The sequence below is a fragment of the Cricetulus griseus genome (assembly GCF_003668045.3).
Source record: "Cricetulus griseus strain 17A/GY chromosome 1 unlocalized genomic scaffold, alternate assembly CriGri-PICRH-1.0 chr1_1, whole genome shotgun sequence".
NCBI classification, from domain to species: domain Eukaryota; kingdom Metazoa; phylum Chordata; class Mammalia; order Rodentia; family Cricetidae; genus Cricetulus; species Cricetulus griseus.
Genome location: NW_023276807.1, coordinates 53,118,189 through 53,126,031, shown reverse-complemented (window position 1 = coordinate 53,126,031; position 7,843 = coordinate 53,118,189). Strand labels below are relative to the sequence as shown.

General features: G+C 39.6%; 1 pseudogene; it reads left to right on the top strand.

Moving 5' to 3' along the window:
* Positions 1-1,863: 1,863 nt before the first annotated feature.
* Positions 1,864-2,676, top strand: LOC100758198 (annotated as a pseudogene).
* The last annotated feature ends 5,167 nt before the right edge of the window (positions 2,677-7,843 follow it).

Below are 7,843 nucleotides of genomic sequence, written 5' to 3'. Positions count from 1 at the left end.
AGTAAAAGCCCACTTATATATACCCTGTGCAAGCTTGGTATTGCTTATATGTGTGTATTTATATGCACACATATGTATGAATATACAAACATTCAAAATAGACCAGTCTGTCCCAAAGTTTATTGCTTTATTATAATTAAATAATAACCATTTCCTCTTTTGCTTTATTATAATGCCTGAATAATGTACTTCAAGTGATACTTAGTTCAAAAGCATTTATGTGTGAAAATGAATAGGTATATTATAAAATCTTTTGGGGCTGATGTAAGGCTGATTAAGAATGCCTTACATTTATTTAGTATGTGTCTATGGGTGAATGCAGATATGTTATGCTGAATGTGTGGAAGCCAGAGAAAAACTTGTAAGTGTCAATTCTGTCTGTCCTTCTACTATTCAGGTTTCATGAATTGAAGCCAGGCTTCAGTGGTCAGGCTTGACAGTGAGAACCTATACTCCACTAAGCCATCCATAAGGCCCCAGAGATCACCTGAGCTTGCACTTTTATTATGACAGAGTGTTTAGCATGTTAGCATCTTTTCTTCAAAGTCATTCATATATTCAAGTAAACCATTTCCAGATCTGAAGGCAAATATTGCCGGCAATTCCTCACAAGAGGTATAGAAACTGACTACCAAGATGAAACCAATGCCACCATCCATGGGATCCAGGGAAAGATATTGTTAGGATCATACCTTTGTTATAACTTTTAGTAACTTGAATAAACAGACTTCTAAATCTATATTTTCAAGAACTAAAGATATGTTATTATAATGTTGCCAGTAGATGCAAGCCTACTATCTCTGTAGTTGTGGTGGTAGCATATCCTTAGACACCACTTGGGGTGTGTGTGTGTGTGTGTGTGTGTACACTATATATACATATTCTGATTGTTAAAATTGATTCCCTTTTGGGACAAGACCTTAAAAACTGACCTTGTGTATCATGTGCTGAAAACACAGATACAAAATATCCTTTCTATTTCCTTATTTGGGCATAAGATGCTTGGGTAGATTTTCCCATTTGCTTTTATTTAGTCCCACAAAATGCACAGGGCATTCCCATCTTTATGCCTGTGGAGGTCTGGTCATGAGGAAAGTCACTGCTCCTGGTGGTTCTTAAGGCTTTTAAATGCCTCTGACTTGTCTTTGTTGTTGCCTTTTAGTTTTATTTTTCCCTATTGAGTTTAACCAGTACTGTGTGAGTGAACACGGGATTGGAGGTACCCACTGGATCCTGGTGGGCTCATCAGTAGGTACACAACTGAAGACAATGTTTGCCCTTTCATCAGCATCCATCAGTAGCCATCCAGGATGGGTAGGGCCCTGTGAAACCCTCACTAATCCACACTGACTGTTGATAGATGGCCATCACTCTTACTTGCTATCTAGCGTGCTGTGTGTAATGACTATTTTGGCTCTGTGCCATGATTCCATATCATGTTTATAAGAAATGGCAGCTTTGGACATTGCGAATTTAATAACATATCTTCTAGTTTTGATTGCTCATTTTTTGGAGCATTTCACCAGGGCCTCGTTGTGCACTACCTTTTCCCATGCTCCTAGTTATGTTCAGGTCAGCCATGTTGAGAAGAAAACAAGGCAGATTCCTGTCCTACCAAGTCAGATTCCTGGTAATGGATGATACTGACCGAAGGTCACCTGGAGCTTGTCCACAGTCTATATTAAAATTGTCCGAGGCTGACAAGATGGCTTAGAAGGTAAAGGCACTTGCCACCAAGCCCGAGGACCTGGGACTGTATTGTGGAAGGAGGAAGCCTGCCCCACAAATTCTCATCTAACTTCCACAGTGCCATGGCATGTGCCTACCAGCCTCCAAGCAAACACAAAATAAGTCAAGGAAAACATGACAGAAACAGATGGCTTCTACAAAAGCAGGGGGAGTGTTTGATTCAGCAGAATAGTACAAGATGGACCACAAGAGAGAAATCACCCTCATCTTCAATCATGAGAGGTTCTCCTGGCACTTTATACTCCCAGAGAGGTGGGGCACCAGTGCAGACAGGGACAACCTGATACGAAGGTTTTCAGAGCTAGGATTTGAAGTGAAATGCTTTAACGATCTGAAATCATAAGAACTCCTGCTCAAAATTCACGAGGTGTCAACCTCAAACCATGTAGATGGGGATTGCTTCCTGAGTGTCTTCCTGATCCATGGTGAAGGCAACCACAGTTATGCATATGATGCCAAAATTGAAATTCATACATTGACTGGCTTGTTCAAAGGAGACAAGTGTCAGAGCCTCGTTGGAAAACCCAAGATATTTATCACTCTAGCCTGTCAGGGCAACCAGCATGACGTTCCAGTGGTTCCTCCAGATGTGGTGGATCATCACACAGACATGCAGGACAATGTAGATGCTGCCTCCGTGTACACAGTGTCCGCAGGGGCGGACTTCCTCATGTGTTACTCTGTCGTCGAAGGGTATTACTCTGGGAGATTGTGAACGGCTCATAGTACATCCAGGATTTGTGTGAGATGCTGGCGAGGTACAGCAGCTCCTTGGAGTTCTCGGAGCTGCTCACACTGGTGAACAGAAAGGTCTCTCAGTGCTGCGTGGACTTCTGCAAAGACCCAGGTGCAATAGGCAAGAAGCAAATCTGCTTTGCCTCAATGCTGACCAAAAAGTTGCATCTCTGTCCCAAATCTAGTAAGTAGTTGGTCTTGTCTATACAAATTTCCTTTTATCCATCTGTCAATTGGTGGAAGCCTTTTGTCCATCAATGTAAAATGTTTTAAGGTTTAAGGTGCCATGGGGGAAGTGCTGTTTCCTATTTGTTCATTTTTAATCGTGTTGGATATGATGAAAGGGCTAAAAGAAATCCTCAGGAAATTACTATGCATAAATATCTACTAACATTTATTACATCTGTAGTAAACTGCAAGATTACCCAAAATACCAGCCAGTTTGCCTTACATTATACAAGTTTATTGTATAAAGTTTTTTCTTTTCTTTTTTAATTTAAATTAGAATCAAGCTTCTTTTACATGTCAATCTCAATTCCCTCTCCCACCCCTCCACCTGCCCCCCACCGACCCCCTCTCCCAACCCCTTTCTACTCCCAAGGGAGGGAGAGGCCTTCCATGGGAGATCTTTAAAGTCTGTCATATCATTTGGGGCAGGGCCTAGACCTTCCCCAGTGTGTCTGGGCTGAGAGAGTATCTCTCTATGTGGAGAGGGCTCCCAAGGTTCATTTGTGTACTAGGGGTAAATACTGATCCACTACTGGTGGTCCTATAGATTGTCCAGACCTCCAAACTGACTTCTTCCTTCAGGGGATCTGGGACAGTCCTAAGCTGGTTTCCCAGCTATCAATCTGGGGTCCATGAGCAACCCCTTGTTCAGGTCAGCTGGTCTTTACCCCTTTTTGTATAATGTTTTTAAAGATTTTTGAAACTCAGAATGAGATTTTATTTTCATTTAATAAAATTTCTAAAAATCATAAAGATACTGACCAACCGCCACCCCCTACCCCTGCAACCTGCCTCCCCTTGCCCCTGCAACCTGCCTCTCTTGCTAATGGATTCTAGTTCTTTCATCTGTTCCATATGACCAGACCATTTTTGTGTCCACATCTCCCTGAGCTTTTCCTACTGAATGCCCTCATAGTGTGTAGTTCTCAGAGACAAACAAGCCTGCCTAGAATTGATGAGACAATCATGTCCTTTGCTTCATAAATAACACATTTTCTTTATTTATTAGTTTGTTAATTAATGTATAGTGTAGACTGGCCTCCAGTTCTCAAATTCTTGATCCTCTTGCCTTCAGCCTCCTAAACGCTGTGAGACTAGGCTTGTGCCATCTTTCCCAGCCAAGCAGGCATTTTTTTTTGACAGAACTTAAATTGCCATTTGAAATTCTGTCCTTCATTATAGTGTCAACATTAAAGTTAAGCACTCAGTGAAAAGCTAGTAGCCTTTCCATATTGCTGCTCAGACATCCGTCGTCCTTTCTGTAATTGTGCACTTTTCAGAATAGGACTTTATCTTCTTTAAAGATCCATCAATTGTCGTCTTCCCTTGAAGTCCCCTCCATAACCACTTCAAAAAATACTGAGTACAATTCAGTGATTTTTAAGCATACAATCTAGAATTAATTGATGCAATTGCTTAGTGCTTATCACAGAATGCACTCATAGAATTTTCTCAAGAACTGACTTCTAAATATTTCCTAACACATTATATCCAATTCCAACTGACTAAGTAAACATATTTTTCCCCAAAAGCATCATGAATTTGAGTTCTTTTCCCCTAAAAACAATTTTAAAAATTTGCCACTTGATGTATTAAATCTCTTCCCTTTTCTTGTAGTTGACATAGCTGATCATAAAGGTATCATCTGTTATTGATTAACTTGGAGGGAAATCTCCTACATGCAGACAAGATGCATTAACTTACGTTAATTTTTAGACTTTTGGAAAGATGCCAGGTATAATCATCATTAAGTGGGATTTTACCCTTGTTCTCTCTCTATACATTTTAATTTCTTCTATAAGGATGTCACAAGAATCCTTGACAAGGGCTGTTAAGCCATCAAGATTCATCTGAAGCATTTACTTCAATAATCGTGTGTGTGTGTGTGTGTGTGTGTGTGTGTGTGTGTGTGTGTGTGTGTGTGTATGTGTGTGTGCGCGCGCGCATGTTTGACTGGTTTGATGTGATTTGCCCTTAATGTGTCTACTGGTTTTCCCTAGCATTCATCTTGTCCCCTAGCATGCATTCACAAACCAGTCCATTAATATTCATTCCAACAACTTGCCTGCATTTTATGTCAAGTTCACTAGCCCACAAATGACAGGACCCATCTGTATGTCTTTTAGATAAGTGGGAACATATTTATTCAGTCTCCGCAATCCCACAAAATACTGTACATTCTTATTCTCCAAGCAAACTATGCCAAGAATGTGTGTTTGTATAGCCAGGGAAGGGAACTACTTCAGAGAGACCAGGTGCTGTTTTATTAGACTGTAGCCACCTATCAATATTTATTCTGTAAATTTCAAAATAAAAATCACACGTGCTGACATAACAGTCCAATGCAAAATCCAAATTAAGTTCTTTTTTATCTCACTGTCATCTGTTAACATTGTGTTGCTATCCCCAAAAGTCCAAGAATGCATCCTTGCTATTCTGTTTACTTTCAATACAATGAGACTGTGTATTTGCTCTCTTAGCATGCTTAGAATTTCTCAGCTATTTGAGAATATTAGGTGTTCTTATTCTTTGAATGTGAAGCCAACTCTTTTTTTCCCCCATCTTCTCTTTTTCTCTCCTTATGTGCTTTTCCTGCCCCTGTCCTTCCTGGAATAAGTTCCTAAAGTCTTCATAATTCAAGGCTATTAGTATTTTAATGGCACCCTTCTTTAACATTTATTTATGTATGTATGCACATACTTATGTACTAATAGTATGTGTGAAAAAGGGCAACTTGTGGAAGTCAGTATATTCCTTCTACAATGTGGGTTCTGGGGACTGACTCAGAATGTCAGGGTGGGTGGGAAGTATCCTAACCCACTGCGCCATCTTGCCAGTCCTCCCTAACTTTCTTATTGAGACTGTTTGTAACTCTGTGCTAAGTTATGTTTTTAAAAGGTTGGCCAGATCTCATGAATCATCTTCCTGTTTATCAGGTTAGAGATGAGTTATAGTGGAGGGAAACAGAGGATGCGGCCCCTAAGTGTCTTGTAAGATGCTCAGAAAATGTGGCTGACTGGAGAATATATATTTTTCACAATAGAAATATGAAATTTTAGTAGACACATTGCTTAAATTTGTATCAGTTAACAAATTGAGCATGAATAATGACATTTGTATTTAATTAAAAAGGAGTATCTTTTTTAAAAACCTCAGATTTTAGAAACAACTGGTTCCATGATGTTAGTTCCCATTGCTCCAAACCTACTTTGGTGCTAGCAATAATTTTCTTTTCCTTCTGACTAGTTCTGCCCAGATCCAAAACTAGATGGTAGTTCTGTTGACCACAGCCACATCTTTGCTCCATGAGTGGCATTATTTTTCTGCTTCCACTTTTGATGCTGAGTCTAACTGGGGAGATTATTGCTGTCACCTGAGATAGAATGCGTGGAAGTCTTGTTCCTATGTTTCCCAGCCCCAGCCCTTACTATTACCTGCTTCTTGACAATTAGTTTCTAAGTTACATTCAACACTCCTCATATTGATGCAAAGGATTTTATTGCTCTTTCCAACTCAGTAGTGAATCTGGCAGAGCTGGTTGGAACACAGAGTCCTGCCCTTTTGCATTGCATTCACTGGATCTTGGCATTAACCTCAAGCAGCCTATGTGATCATGACAGTTTCTCTCTAATGACTTATTATTACTGTGCTTCCTCTGAATGACATGGCCCTTTCTCAGAAAACATGGCGTTCCAGAAGAAGGGATCATAAAGTCTTTTGGAACTGATATGAAACCAATTCTCTATAAAGATGCTGAAAAGAAACCAGTGGGCACTAGAGAGATGGCTCAATGGTTAAGAGCATTTCCTGTTCTTTCTAGAGGACCTGAGTTTGATTCCAAGCACCCACACTGGACACTAGCTCACTCACTACCATTGGAAACTTTAGCTTCAGGAAAACTGGAACCTTCTGGTACCCCACCCCCACACATGTGGAAGTTCCACAGTCTCTCTCTCTCTCTCTCTCTCTCTCTCTCTCTCTCTCTCTCTCTCTCTCATACACACAATTAACATAAATTAAATCTTTAGAATTATAAATTAAATCTTTAGAAAAATAAAACCTTTAGAATATCTTTTTAAAAATGAATGACATTTAAGTGCGGTTTTCTGTTCTTCACAACCATAGTGAATTACAGAACCTTTGAGATGTGCAGAGAGTACATGATACATGGGAGAGAACAGTCAGATAACACAAAGCCTTTGTCTGAAAAAGAGACAATGCAATGCAGTTTGGTGGGGCTCTGTCTTCTTAATATTTTAGGAGTTAAATCTGACTGCTGATACAACTTGGTCTTCCTAGGAATTGTGATTATATTTTATACTATATTTTAGAGAGGAGGAAACTGACAGAAAAGAATTTGGAATGAGACACCAGCAGGTAGTTTCCAAAACTAGAACTCAGGGTGAGCAGACACTTCAGCTTGCCCAGAACTGTCCTGGATACAGTATTGAATGCCCCGCATAATTTCTGGGCTCTGTGCAAATCAGGACAATAGGTTACCCCTCAAATGAACTGAAATCTGTAAGTACTCGAGACATTATTTTCTCCTCTATAATTACCCAGGCTTATTGGGTCTTCAGAGGTTAACAATATTTCTATAAAGTTCTCTTGAAGAACTATTAAAATACTGATGCTCATATGTTGGAAAGGGAAACAGTGGTCAATCCAAAGCTCTTAGATCAGTGAATTCTAAGAGGTCTTGCTTTTAATATACCAGGATGTTTTCATGATTCTCTGAATTTCTCTTTGTCCAACTTTAAACTTAGTCTCTGCAGAAGATCTTCCTTGACTCTTATGAATCCAATTCTGCAGAGACTCTTTCAGTGGTACAGCAGTTGCCTAGCCTGGTAAACCCTGACTTCTATTCCCAGCACTGCGAAAATAAATAAACAAACAATATTTACTTTATTGGAACTCACCCTTTCAACTCACTTGAATAGATTGCAAATAGGTTGTTTGCATTTAATTCAGAAGTGCAACAAAAATGTTGGCCTCCTGAAAAGGAACAAAAGTCATGGTATTAATTCTGACTGCAAGATTTCAGAGGGTTTTGGAAACACTCCTTTACTGGAATCAAAGTTGTTTTCATTCTTCAATGTGAATTAAGTTATTTTTACATGTCTTTGACCCA